Raw genomic sequence first — 15,557 nt, forward strand, 5'->3', positions numbered from 1 at the left:
ATTATAAAAAGGATCCATATTTCCTTTGCTTTAGGGTTCACATCCTCATAAATCATATATTGGTTATGAGGAGGTCACATGCTTCCTAATGATACCAAACAGGACCAGCCTATACCTACCAGTTAGGAGGGATAGTTTCTGGAGGACTGGAACATGAGACACCCCTCCTGTTTGGTATCATTCTGATCGCCCACATATGGGTTTGAAGCAAGCCCATATTTTCATAATAATATTGTATACTGGCAAGTGCCAATATTATATAACAAGAAACTGGCCTGAGAATTGCAGCCCTCTACAGGGGGTCACAAGGGACAAGTTCCTGGACACTCCCAACTCATGCATACGGTAATGAGGAAGGGTCCCAGCAGGGGATAAAAGTGCAACAGACCCAGTTACCGATAGCTCATACTTGAGGTCCCAATCTGTTGGGTGTGTGCCCAGGTTTTCAAACTCTTGCCTCAGGAGGACACAAAGTAAATTCCTAACTTGGTAACGTACATAAGGTTTCTCTGTGTTTTATTCCCTTTTATTTTATTTACTGTTTGCAATGTTATGTGTATGTCTCTTTTCGTAATATCTTTGTAAATGCACTGTTTACTCTTGTAATATTAAATATAAAATTTAATGAGTTTTGTCTTTTGGCTCTAACAACAAACTCACGTGCATGTATGAATGCTTGTGGCTAAAATGTATTAACTACTTGTCTGTAGGTGTAGAGGGAAAGTTGTCTGTGTAAATGCTAATTAACTAGTTGACTGCTAGCAGGAGAGTGTGTAATTTAACCCTTTGGCTGCTAGAGTGCTTGTTGAATTAGAAGAAGCTAACTCTAACTACAGTAAGAGAGTTTGTGTATTGGGAAATAGTACCTGTTGGAGAGAGCAGGGAGATATTCAGACTAGGTTTCTATCGCCTGTTAATGATAGATGGTGGCAGTGAATAATTATTTGGGGAGGTGGTGTGTTTGGGGATGTCTGACGTTAGTCTAACCTGTGTGTAAGGTGACTTGTCTCCCTGTCTCGGTGTCACGTGCGTCTGAGAGTGGCGTATTCGTGACATGCATATATTTTACATAACAGGGATTTTCAGTTACAAAGTTATGGTCATAAAAATAATAAGCCACCATACCATTTTAAGGTAAACCCCATATGGTGGTCCTAACTATTTACCTATGGTCCCTGCATGGCTACATTTCTTGGCAAAAGTGTCTCCTGATCAAAAAGACAAAAGGGCAACTGAAAAATCTTCCCCAACACCAGGCCAGATTTCCAGCTATTTTAACCAAAGAATAGTGAATATATGCAGAGATGCAGTTATTACATGAAGTGTCAAATTGTTGTCCACTAATTCTCGATCTGGTTAAAGCTACAGTACCTTAGTAGGTTTGGCTTTGTCAGGGAATGTCTGTTCAAGACCTCGTATATGAAAACAAGCTCATAATTGTTATCTACACATAATATTGTGAATAGGCTTGCACTCCTTTTTAGTAACAAATGCCAGGTGCAAATCAGATTAAATCAGATCAAATTTTGCCTTCTTTTTCACCTTCATGCATACAAAAAAGAGAATACACTGATGCACTCTGGTCTTATATCAAAATACAAAAAAAGCTTACTTTATTCAAGTCAACGTTTTGAAACCACAGGGGGGGTGTCTTCCTCATGACTTTCTTGTTGTCCTGAGGAAGACATTCCCCTGTGGTGTTGAAACTTTGAAGCTTTTTTGTATTTTGCATCAGAGTATTCTCTTTTTTGTTATCTCTTTTTGTTTCTGTCCACAAATTATTTCCCTCTTTCCAGTGTTCTCTTGAAGGCCCTGTGCATAAAAATGATCTTATAATTGTTTTAAGTTTTTATTGTCATATACAAATAACAATGAAGCATCATTACTGTAATGAAATTTTGTGAACAGAGCAGCAGGTGGGTTACAGTCAATACTCAATTACATGTGGATATACACAGTTTTCTGTGCACTCCACAGTATGGCACCAAGTTGCATGCATTTCCACTGTCATATACTTTAAGTTCCTGCTCTGCCTTGGCCAAAAAAAGAGTACACTATCCAGTATCTTTTAAAGTGGACAGCGGGCCTTGACACATATGTGTTATTCCATTATAAACCTTCTACATAAATTACTATTGTGTCTGTGTCCAGATTTTATTTCTATGGTACGTTGTGTATTTTATAATCATGCCCAATAAAGACATTTAAACAAAACATTGAGCATTATTTTAAAGATATTGATGACAGTCATTAAGATCATGGCACCCAAATGGATAAAGATATACAAACGTATATAAACCCTTAAGAATGTTAACCGTCATATTCTAGGCGACCAGATTGTAGGGAGTCAAGTGGGCAGAATTCAAGGAAATCTTAGTGTAATGCCTTGGAGCATGATGTGAGATTCTGGAGTGCTGGGGTCAGATACTTGTAGTGTGAGCATTACCACTGACAGCTTGGTGTGATATGTGATTTGCCATGAACATATATTGTACAAAGGGAAGTACAGGTATGGGAACCGTTATCCGGAAACCCGTTATCCAGAAAGTTCAGAATTATGTAAAGGACATCTTCCATTGACTCCATTATAAGCAAATAATTGTAATTTTTAAAAATTATTTTCTTTTTCTATGTAATAATGAAACAGTTACTTGTACTTGATTCCAACTAAGATATAATTAAGTGGAAGCAAAACAAGCCTATTGGGGTTATTTAATGTTTAAATAATGTTTTAGTAGACTTTAGGTATGGAGATCCAAATTACAGAAAGATCCCTTATCTGGGAAAACCCCAGGTCCCTAGCATTCTGAATAATAGGTCCCATACCTGTACCTTGTTTCTATGTTATGATGTAAATCTCTGAAGATACTTCCTCCAAATACTTCTGCGAGCGCCTAACACATGTGTCAGTGCACTTAAGATTGGGTCTTAGGGGATGCAAATTTGACAATCCATCTTTTCAGAACATTTTTTTGAAAACAAAAATATCTTCTGATACCTGTTATTGGTGTATGAGTAATCTCATTGTCTGTCCTGTCCTGATCTGGTAGCACTAACTAGGTGCCTTGTTAAGTTCACCTTTTCCTGCTGTGCATAATTAAATGTATATATTATAGGAGAAGTAAAGTAGTTGTGTGTGTAGCTGTGTGTAGGTAAAGGAAGTTTTACAAGTAAGGCCGGTGTTACTTGAAGGGCTTTTTAGTGTCACTGTACTAGGTTGGTATATTTGTGCAAGGTGCTGGTATAGGTTCAAGTACCTTTGTAAACAGCATTTAAACTTATATTGTACTTTGAACTAGCAATTCCATTTGTAAATTATCCAGGGAGGCCCATTTATAACTTTTTAATTTGTTTGTGATTTCTATATTCTGGTCTTTTAATAAATGACTAGACATTTGTAGTTTTGGTGGAAATTAGTTTATTTTTTTTTTAAAAAGAAATCATTTTTAAACCACAAATGTCTAGTCATCTATTAAAAGACCAGAATATAAAAAGCACAAACAAATTAAAATGTGAAAAGAACACAAAAATAGTATATATTTTCCATTTTCATAAGAATTGTTGTGCCCTTACAAATGTAAAACAAACTGCAAAAAACTCCAAAACCAGAAATTAAATAAAGGTTGTTACAATTTTCCTAGGACAGCAACCTTTGGCTTCTACATGACCTTGACAGCTTTTAGATGTTGTAGTTTTTCCTTTACTTAATAAATCACAAAAGTTCATGAAAATAAAAAATATGAACATTAAATGGGCCCCATAGTGTTGTCTTTATTCACATTTTAAATAAGACTATTAATTCAAGCATGTACAGTTTGAATTGAAATTGAACCATCTCAATGCGCACTAATTTAGATTTTTACCATTTGTGTTTGTAAGGCTCTAAAAGACTAATAATTGTTTTTGAGTTTGCAAAGATCTAACCAATACCTCAGAGTCTTCTTTGTCATCTACAACTCCTTCAGTTATGCACCAATTAACACCTGATAACAAGTCTCTTTCACAGAGTTGCTTCCTGTATGAAAAGAAAATTAGAGGCTAGAACATGTCCTTTTTTATAATTAAATAAAAAGTGCAAGCATGAAGAAAAAGTAATTTCCCAGCAAGTCATTTACTAATTATACCCCACACAAAGCTTCTACAAACAAACTAATGGGATCCAGGAGCCAAAACATTAAATGCTGTATATCTATAGTTCACACCATTTACAACCTGTATTGTCTTACTCCTTTATAAAGACCCTTCTATATTGGTTTTAAAAAGATGCCATTTATTATGTTCACAAGAATATTTCAAATGACCCAGCACTGAACTAAAAATTGCACACTGTGAGAAATGAATGGGCTGCCTGTCGTGGCACGACATTATCTGAATTGGTGACACTCACATCTCAATTAAGCAAAAGTTTGGTCTTTATCTACACACATTTGCCATGGGATGTTGAATAATGTTATTCTCTATAATAATTGTAAATTTCTATGCCATATACAGGTAAAGGATACAATATCCAGAAATCTGTTATCCAAAATTCTCTGAAAGGCATAATATCCAGTTGTTCTCATAAGCAGCGTAAATATGCAGTACCGGGCCCCCCAGCACGAGAAAAAACATTTCAACGGGGCCCAGCATGTATAACTAACCCAACCTACCCTACCTCTCATGTAGAAGAGCAACTGGGGAAGGGGGATTTCTATACTATAGAGAAAGCAGATTCCCGGTCTGGGCTTCCTGCTTCCTCTATAGCTATGCCATTGGGAAAGTCATCTGACCTTTCTGTGGTTTTTGTCAAGCAGAGCAACATCAGAAGAGTTCGGTCCTGTTTCTAAGCTTTCCTCCTGACTGTAGCATGGCCAGAAGAACTGGCTAGCAGGTGGTGCTGTTGTATCAATTTCATTATATTAGAAGCAGAAAATCTGCAAATAATCTCTTGATTGCAGAAGTGTCGAGAAGAGCAATATTGCTTACATTTATTTAAAGGGTTTACATTTCCTTGAATGTTTCCAAATTTTTAGATTTATTGCATTTCACTCCACAGAAATTCCCTTTACCTGGCAAACCCAAGCTTTCAATAATTTCAGACATTAAATCCCGTATCTGTAACTCAGATTGGCTGAGATTTCCCTTTCTTTCTGCTGTCATTATAGAAAGTTGTTGAGTGACTTAAACTTCTATTAAAGGTTTTACCAAAGCTTTAATTTAGCTGGCTGTTCTCTTTTAACATTCTACAGTCCTACTTTATTTTTTATACAGTTATTATCTTTAATCGAAGGGAACACATTAGCAATAAAATGTATGTCTGAAAAATCTCTGTGTTGTCCACATGTTCATCAACCTTTGCTTTATGAATACTATTATTATAATCAGATGAAAAAGCAGCACTTTCTGGTTAAATTGTTCATTTGCATGACAGGTAAGAGGCCATAGTCATTTGCACATTGTCTTTACTTGTTTCAAAGTATAAAAAATAGGTTACTTTGAAACATAATTCATACAAAGAAATTCATAAAAATTATTTTTTTGTTTGTTGCTGACCATATTGATCAAAGTAGCTTTGTAAAATGATTCTTCATTTGGGTTTTATAACAAATCAATTTCCCACTGTGCCCATATACAAAGGAATATTTTGATCTATTATCTAACCGTTACGTATTTTGGTTAACAGTGAGACTTATTTTTCAACACTGGTGAAATTATATCGGGGCAGTAATCCATGGCAAATATTGTCATTTTTGATAAATATAGATAAATGAAAGGCACTCATTTCACAGACACAAAATACAATATAGATATTTGGTGCAAAAAAAACCCCCAAAACTTGTACCCCCATATGGAGTACCAAAGACAGTAAATGTAAATAGAGTAAGGGCTTGCACACAAATAATCACAGGCACAGTGGTAGTATTTCCCCTTGAGAAAGGCTTTCTGTGCCAAAACGTTGGGGTAATTCTCATCTGTGGCAAGTGTATCCACTTACCTGTGTGTCCTTTTTTTGCCTGTGCATATTTTTGTATTTTTCATAATATCATGTGTTATTTTCTTTATTTTTGTGATTAAAATTGACTGTTTTTTAATACTACCACTGTGCAAGCCCTTACTCTATTTAAATATTGAAATTTTTGCCTGCCTGAAAAAATGATAATGATTTATTGGTTGCTGCCCAGGTTCAAAATTGCTCAAAATTGCTCAGTGTTGATGAATGAGCCCTAGAATGTTTGCCATATATATCGGAAGTTGTAGTAGTGGAAATACATATGACAGGGCTGTCCAACTGCAGGTCTACAGACTGTTTGCAGCACTACAGTCCATGTCACTCCCAAGCCTCCTACTAAGCATCATAGATTTTACTGCATAGCATCATAATTTTAGTGAAATCCACCCAGTCAGCATGCGTATTGTATTATCTGCCCATTGCATCTTTTTTTTTTTAAGGGGACACATTGATTTATAAAGGGAGGTCAATGTACTTAATATAGTAACCCTTTGCAGGCATTTAGATTTTAGCTTATTTTAGTTTAATTCATTTTCTGGTCAATTGTAGTCTAAGTAATGAAAGCAAACATCACATTAGTTGGTGCTGATTACTAAATCTGTATTGTTTTGCCCAGCCAGTGCATACACACTGTGCTGTCTGTCCTTCACCAGACTTCCCTTAATGCTGCAAGTAACCCTATTAGGATTGCTAACTTTCCCCCTCCTGAAAGCCAGGTGGGGGTGCAGTCACTGATGTCATGAGGCATAATATAACATCTATACATCTGTACATCTAAATCTATAATTCTATACCAAATAAACATAATATATATATATATATATATATATATATATATATATTGTGACATGGTGACTGCCTGTACACGCAATTTTGGGGGAATTAGCAATGGTAGGCAGGCAGGCATGCAGAGGATCTGGAGCATAGAGACAGGGACACCACGTCTTCAGGCAAAACACAGGTTTATTCAGGGCCAATTCTTCCCAACAGAAACATAAGACAGTTCATCAACATACAGTTCATGGTTGTGATTTGTCCCTTCTTCAGGGTTCTCACCTTCCAGGGTTAGTTCCACACTCTGGAACACTCAGGCTTCACATTAAGCCTTGCTGAGCCCTCACCAGGCGTAGGGCTGATTTTTTCGGCAAGCGGAAAAACGCTTGAATGAGATACGCTCGGGTGCAGGCACATGTAGCCGTTATACGCATGAAAACGCAAGACTTTGCATTCTCACGCGTTTTCATGCGTATATCGGCTACATGTGCCTGCACCCGAGCGTATCTTATTCATTCGGGTGCAGGCACAAGTAGCAGGCGTAGGGCTGAATTTTCGGCAAGCGTTTTTCCGCTTGCCGAAAAAATCAGCCCTACGCCTGGTGTGGCATCAGCCTAAAGGGAGATTTACTCCAACACAGCATTACCTGCTGTAAAACCAGGTATTTTACCTGGTGCTACTTGTATCCCACCTTAAACATTGGTGGAAATACACCAAATAACGCTCTTTCCCATTGCATCTCTCACAATATATATATTCTACACATTTACATAAACAATAAAATAAACATATATCTATACATTTTATAAGCATTTTATTAATACATTAAGGGGCGTATTTATTAACACTGGAGACAAATATCACCAGTGATGTTGCCCATAGCAATTAATCAGATCTTTGCTTTTGATTTCTACTTGTAGGTTCAAATCTAATTGCTGATTGGTTGCTATGGGCAATATCACTGGTGATGTTTGTCTCCAGTGTTAATAAAAATGCCCCTTTATGTATACATCATCAGTAATTTAACGGTATTAATCATATATATTAAATGCATCTACTGTATATATTTTCTATACATTAAATCTAAATATTTTTCTGTATAGTAAACACATATATGAAATCTATACATGATCTATAAATTGAATGTATACATTATTTAGATATTTTTCTCTACTATACATTTTTAAGACATTATCTATACTTTAAATGTATACATTTGCTGTACAATAATCTATATATTAATTTTATTCATTGTTGTATACATTATCTATATATTAAATATATGCTTCTATACATTTAATCTATAGATTTCAAATTCAATTTAGCGTCCTAAAATATTCGCAGTTTGACTTTTTCTACCTCAATATATTGAAATTGCTTATAGCCTTGCTGGGCCCTGTACACTCTTGGGCCCCCCTGCTTCCTCTGTAGTTACGCCCCTGCATACACTGTTTGTGCACTGCTTTGCAATGTGGCCTCCTAGTACTTTACACACCTTTTGTTAGACCATGAGCATCTATAACACTTGAAGGGAGAACAGTACCCTGTGTAGAATAGATTTCCTAGTGTGGAGCTATGTTGAGATTGTTTATGTTTACATTTATTGATTGATTTGTTGGAGTTTCAATAAATGAAGTTTGTGTTTGCAAGAAATACTGTTGAGGCTGATCATTTTCTGCAATCATTGCCAACCAGTGTTTAACCTGGGACCCTCTCAACCAATACAATTGAGACTTGGTGAAGTGAATGGGAACAGAAGTAAAGTTCACCAGAGCATACCTGGGAGTCGCATCTTTACCTCCCCAGAACAAGGGTGCCCATATGAATTCTCTATAGCTCATGTGCACACACACACGCTCATATATATATGCATGCTCTCAGGTATAGAGGAGAGCACGATAGAGCAGAAATCTGCTAAAAAAGCTTTTATTTCAGACCACAATACACAACATGTTGCAGCAATGTGATGCCCTTTATCAAGTGTGATAAAGGGTGTCACATTGCTCAAAACATGTTGTGTATTATGGTCTGAAATAAAAGCTTTTTTTAGCAGATTTCTGCTCTGTGGTGCTCTCCTCTATAGCTGAGATCGTGTTGAGGGGCTCAGCGGTGTGCCTTTTGAGGACTGATGCATCAAGCCTGAATGTTAGGCTATGCGGTTGAATACCTTATTTGCTGACTATATATATGCATGCATTGGGAGTCTTTTTAACCCAATTTACCACAAAACTATAAATCCCACTCCCTCCAGGCTACCACTACCTAGAAGGTTAACATTGTAAATAGTATATGCATACTGTGAATACACCTTATTTCCAACAAGGGTCACTTACATACAGGAACAGTGTTTTACATTTTCTCATAACCAGGGGTCAACACTTGCCATCTGGGAAACAGTTCCAAGTAGAGAGATTTCTGAACCCCTGGGGGGCAAATCAAAGGATGGATGCTTCCCTGTCGTATCTACAACAGAAGGGGTATCCTGCCACAACCAAGATGTACCCCAAGCTTTCTAGAGAAAATGCCCTTAGCCAGAGGCTAAGCCCCTGCTGCAGTGATCATTTCCTCTTCTGCAGACATTCCTCTGTCAATGTAGAGGGACCAAATCTGCCAGACCACCTGGTGAAAAAGCTTTTTCACCGTGTAGCTAAGTCCAGGAAGGTGGGGGCTGGGTACTATTCTCGAATAGATAAATCCTGTGCGCTCAGCCTTCCAAACTTCATGCATCAAACCCCTAGCAATAGAGCCGCACTCTCAGCCAATGTCCAATCGAAAAATATATATAGGGGGGAGCACGAGACAAAATGCAAAATTTCTGCAAAAAAAGTGCTTTTATTTTTATGCCATACACGACATGGCTGGGTACTATTCTGAGCTTTCCAAGCTAGGAAGAATAGTCTACTGTAGTCTAAAATACAGAAGACCAAAAAAACTATTATTTTGTTTTTTTAGCTATTGCTTATTACTCTCTCTGTTGGATTCCAATGAACTGGGTCTAAAGAAAGACTTCCCCCCTAGTTGGACATGTCATCAGACATAGCATCCTTATAACATTCTTCACAGGTAACAAATTTCTTCAAGACTTCCATACAGAATTTCATCTTTTTCACATTAAGTAGGAACTGGCATCATCAACATTATTCATTTGAAATACAGAATCAGGTGAACTAGACAGAGTTAAATTTACCTCCAGCTGAGCATCCAAGTGACTGGAGTAAGTAAAAGACTTGAGCAGAGACATCTCAAGGACATGGTTCATTGGTCATTTTACTGATACTAAGGGGCACATTTACTAATCCACGAACGCTCCGAAGGCGTCCGAATGCGTTTTTTTCGTAATGATCGGTATTTTGCAACTTTTTTGTAGCCGTTATAACTTTTTCGTAAATTGTGGCGACTTTTTCGTAGCCATTACAATTTGCGCAAATTGTCATGACTTTTTCGTAGCCGTCGCGCCGAGTACGAAAGTTTCGGATTCATTCAAGCTTCAGTATCGTGACTTTCCTTGGGCCAGGTTGGAGCTGCAGACTGCCATTGAGTCCTATGGGAGGCTTCCAAAATCATGCAAAGTCTGAAAGGTTTGCCCGCCGTTTATGAGAAAAAGTCGCGACAATATACGAGCAAATCATAACGGCTACGAAAAAGTCACGACAATTCGCGCAAGTCGTAATGGTTACCAAAAAGTCGCAACAATTTACGAAAAAGTCGTAACGGCGACGAAAAAATCGCAACAAATACGAAAAAGTCACAAAATGTTCGTTTTCCAATCCGAATTTTTCCCATTCAGATTCGGATTTGTGGATTAGTAAATCAGCCCCTTTGTATGACTGCTTGCTTTCACTCCCTCTGCTTGATTTAGGGGTGCCATTGCACATACACAAAAATCAAGCTTGAAATATCTTTGTTCGCAATTTCTCTCACTTTTTCCTACATGGTGTTTTTAACCTAAGATTAAAAACAAATCTATCAATGCATATACATAATTCCAAGCAACTTTGCAATATTAATTAAAGAATATGCAGCCTTTTGTATGATTTTTAATAAAATAATATGGTTTGGAACAGTTACCTCAGCCTAGCCCCCTGTTCTCCTGCTGATTGGGCTGACTACTTTGAGACTCAAATAAAATGTAACAGCAGTCGACTCTCCTCAGCCTGTATCCTCCAAATCCCTCAATTCCCTGTGATGTCAATAAGCAAAGGAATGCATTGCATTGTGGGTTATGTAGTTTCTGCATGCTGTCTGTAAGATGTAGCGACATTGTTACAATTTGTAACTGTTTTAGTCCCTCCTCCTCTGCCAGGATTTCAAATGATGCAGAAGTGCAAAGACTGTTTTGCAGTTGGATTTCAGCATATAAAGATGGTATTTATTCATACTTTTTTAAAGGTAAGATTACAATATAGGATCAGATTACAGGTATATTACGGGCAGGGCCGCCATCAGAAATCATGGGGCCCCTCACAACAAAATTTTCTGGGCCCTCCTCCTCCCACGCCCTGCCCCCCAATTCCCTTCCCCCCCAGTGATCCCTCCCATCAGCACAAAGGACACACAAACATTGGTAACCAGGGCCCCCTAATACATTGGTGCCCTGCAGCAGTGCCCCCTAATACATTGGTGCCAAGAGCAGTGCCCCCTAATACATTGGTGCCAAGAGCAGTGCCCCCATAATACATTGGTGCCCTGCAGCAGTGCCCCCATAATACATTGGTGCCCTGCAGCAGTGCCCCATAATACATTGGTGCCCTGCAGCAGTGCCCCTAATACATTGGTGCCAAGGGCAGTGCCCCCTAATACATTGGTGCCAAGAGCAGTGCCCCCTCTAATACATTGGTGCCAAGAGCAGTGCCCCCCTAATACATTGGTGCCCAGCAGCAGTGCCCCATAATACATTGGTGCCCTGCAGCAGTGCCCCATAATACATTGGTGCCAAGGGCAGTGCCCCCTAATACATTGGTGCCAAGAGCAGTGCCCCCTAATACATTGGTGCCAAGAGCAGTGCCCCCTCTAATACATTGGTGCCAAGAGCAGTGCCCCCCTAATACATTGGTGCCCAGCAGCAGTGCCCCATAATACATTGGTGCCCAGCAGCAGTGCCCCATAATACATTGGTGCCAAGGGCAGTGCCCCCTAATACAATGGTGCCAAGAGCAGTGCCCCTAATACATTGGTGCCAAGAGCAGTGCCCCCTCTAATACATTGGTGCCAAGAGCAGTGCCCCCCTAATACATTGGTGCCCAGCAGCAGTGCCCCCTAATACATTGGTGCCCAGCAGCAGTGCCCCATAATACATTGGTGCCAAGGGCAGTGCCCCCTAATACATTGGTGCCAAGAGCAGTGCCCCCTAATACATTGGTGCCAAGAGCAGTGCCCCCTCTAATACATTGGTGCCAAGAGCAGTGCCCCCCTAATACATTGGTGCCCAGCAGCAGTGCCCCCATAATACATTGGTGCCAAGAGCAGTGCCCCCATAATACATTGGTGCCAAGAGCAGTGCCCCCCTAATACATTGGTGCCCAGCAGCAGTGCCCCCATAATACATTGGTGATCAGTTTGCCCTTCAGCCCCCCCCTAATACATTGGTGCCAAGAGCAGTGCCCCCCTAATACATTGGTGCCAAGAGCAGTGCCCCCATAATACATTGGTGATCAGTGTGCCCTTCAGCCCCCCCTAATACATTGGTGCCCAGCAGCAGTGCCCCCATAATACATTGGTGATCAGTGTGCCCTTCCGCCCCCCCTAATACATTGGTGCCAAGAGCAGTGCCCCCCCTAATACATTGGTGCCAAGAGCAGTGCCCCCCCTAATACATTGGTGCCAAGAGCAGTGCCTCCATAATAAATTGGTGGTCAGTGTGTCCCGCAGCCCCCCCTTATACATTGGCGACCTGCAGCAGTGCTCTTCGGCTCCTCCAGCATCTTCAGCAGCACCCTTAGATCCTTCCCGGGCGACGCCTCTGCACGTCTGTCTCCACGCGAATGGAGACAGGCCCTTTTAAAAGGTTGCGCCCCGTGCGTATGACATCACCCATACACGCGGGGCGCAACCAACCAATGACAGGGCCCGGATTTTATTAAAGGGGCACCTTTAAAAGTAAAAATTGCCCGGGCCCGGTACAGCTGTACCCGCTGTGCCCCCCTGATGGCGGCCCTGATTACGGGTTCCAGTGTTGTGTGGGGGCTCTTTAACAAATTTTGGTTTGGAAGCCGGGTTTCCCTTTCACACTGTCCTGTCTTCCACAGCGAACCAAGACACAGGTTCAATTTACACTTTTTATTCCAAGAAACAGAATTTAAACCATTTGTGCAAAGCAACACACACCTTACAATACAGTACACTGAAATCCATTGCTAGCAGGCAAAAAGCTCATGTACAAATTGTGCAGTTAATACATTACCGTTCTCCGGGGCATATTCATAACATTGAGGACCCTCACATTGAATTCTATCACACCTGGGGTAGTTCTTTATCTTTACTACAGCAAACTGGCTGAGAGAAGCGGATCCGCTTCTGTATGCCGCTCTGTGTGACTGCACTAGCACACGGAGCAGATTGGTGGTCAGCCTGGAAAACACGAAAGTGAACGTTTTCCAGGCTAACCACCGATCCACTCCACTCACAGAGCGACTTACGGAAGTGAATCCGCTTCTCTCAGCCAGGCAGAAAAGTGCAGGACTGAGAGAAGCAGATTAATGCTCATCTGATCTCGCCCTTAAGGTCAGCTTTTCTTAGTTTTATCTGCATCCATTGTGGTGCACATAGACACGATATAGGAGAATAACAAACAAAGTTTCTCAGTTCAAGCCATTTAATTGTGTGCTTCTAATATTGCATGCGCCTGCAACTCCTCAAAGTAACAGAAAATCTCTTGGATTGCTGTGTGGTATAACAACAGAGATTTAGGGGCACATTTACAAAAGCACGAACGCTCCGAGCGTATTTTCGCCGATTTTTTCGGGCGTCCGCACGACTTTTTCGTACAGCGCACGACTAATTCATACAGCGCACGACTTTTTGTACAGCGCACGACTTTTTGTACAGCGCACGACTTTTTCGTACAGCGCACGACTTTTTCGGACGTTTGCACGAAAAAATCGGAAAGGTTTTACCGCTGTTTACAATTGTTCGGTACGAAAATTTCGTGACTTTCGGATCGCCAATACGATATTATCGTGACTAATACGATTTTTTCGTAAGCATTTTCGTGATATTTACGATCTTCCGAAATTTTCGTTTCCAATACGATTTTTTCCCATTCGTGATTCGGATTCGTGGATTAGTAAATGTGCCCCTTTGTGTTGTGTATTTCTCCAGCTAAAAAATCTGAAAATGTATGCACTTGAACAGATATTAAATTACTTATAAAAAGGGGCCAGAGCTCCAACAAGCTCCTTTGTGTATTTTCTTACAAGATTATATATATATATATATATATATATATATATATACACATTAACAAAATTAATATTGGATTTTATCAACACCAGTTTGTTCTATTAATGTATTTTATTACTGTACTGTGATATCTCTAGGATATATTTTGAAATTAGCCTATACTTTTGTCTGTAAATTTTTGTAACAAAGCACACACTGCCATCTACTGTAAAATGATTATATTGCTTTACTAGCATACCTGTACTGTACAGTTGTAAAACTGTGCAAGAAAGTACGGGGTTTACTCTCATTTTGTATATTTTATTTTTCTATACTAACTTGCTAGGAGATGAAAAAACATAATTAAACAAAAGAAATGAACTTCTGTCAGTCTGAGGGATACCTAACACAGAGGCTTACCTTTCTATGCCTGATTCTTTCAAACAAGCAGCAACACAACCAGCAACACTGAGGGGAGAATTTATTAACATTGGAGACAAACATAACTGGTGATGTTGCCTGCCTAATTTGTATTCTACCCATTATTTTCAATGGGTCTGCAAACTCTCAAAAAATTGAAAAACCTAACATAAAATTTTGCCTAGGACAACTCCCATTGATTTCTACACAAACTTGCAAGCTGTTCTGAAGTTTTACATTTGATTTTTTCAGATTTTGTGTGCTTACTAAATATCGAACATTCATGTTTTGGAAGCCAGAACTCAAATTTGGGAGCTTTTGCACCAAACAATTCAAATCAAGGAAAAAGTCTGAATTTGAATGTTGATAAATCACACCCTTAGTTGCCAGTCAGGTATTGAAAAAATATGGCACCTTTAATCCGTCAGGGTCTTTTAACTAGTATATTTTAGCTTGCTATCTAAGGAAAGCAATGACACGTCTTATAGGATAAGTAATCAAGGAATAATAGGTTGATGTAAATTTTTGCAGTTTACATTCATTATTTAATTTAATTCCAAGATATTAAGGGTTAAAGTACTGTTAATATGAACTTTTGTTACAACATTGCCACCTGCTGGTTACTTTCCAAACATGAAGTACTTAAGAACATTGTCAGGAGAAAGAAGGAGGGCTGGTCTGACATTCTTCTAGTGAGGAAAGATGAGAGAAACGCTATCTGAGGTTTTTTATGTTTTTTCTAATTAGAAAAACATCAGATGAGCCCTAGCTCAACTTCCTCAACAATGTTCTCAACTACTTGATGTTCAAAAATTGAGCAGCGGGTGGTGCTGGTTTAACAAAATGCATTTATAGAACAGTACTTTAACCAGGGTAACTTCTAAGCAACTAAAGGCCTGTCTCACATTGGTGAATGTCGATGTTCATGTGTCCACCATCAGGAGAAGACTCAACAGCAATGGTGTGTATGGCAGGGTAGCAAGGAGTAAGCTATTAT

Source organism: Xenopus tropicalis, chromosome 4 (genome assembly GCF_000004195.4).
Source record: "Xenopus tropicalis strain Nigerian chromosome 4, UCB_Xtro_10.0, whole genome shotgun sequence".
Lineage (NCBI taxonomy): Eukaryota > Metazoa > Chordata > Amphibia > Anura > Pipidae > Xenopus > Xenopus tropicalis.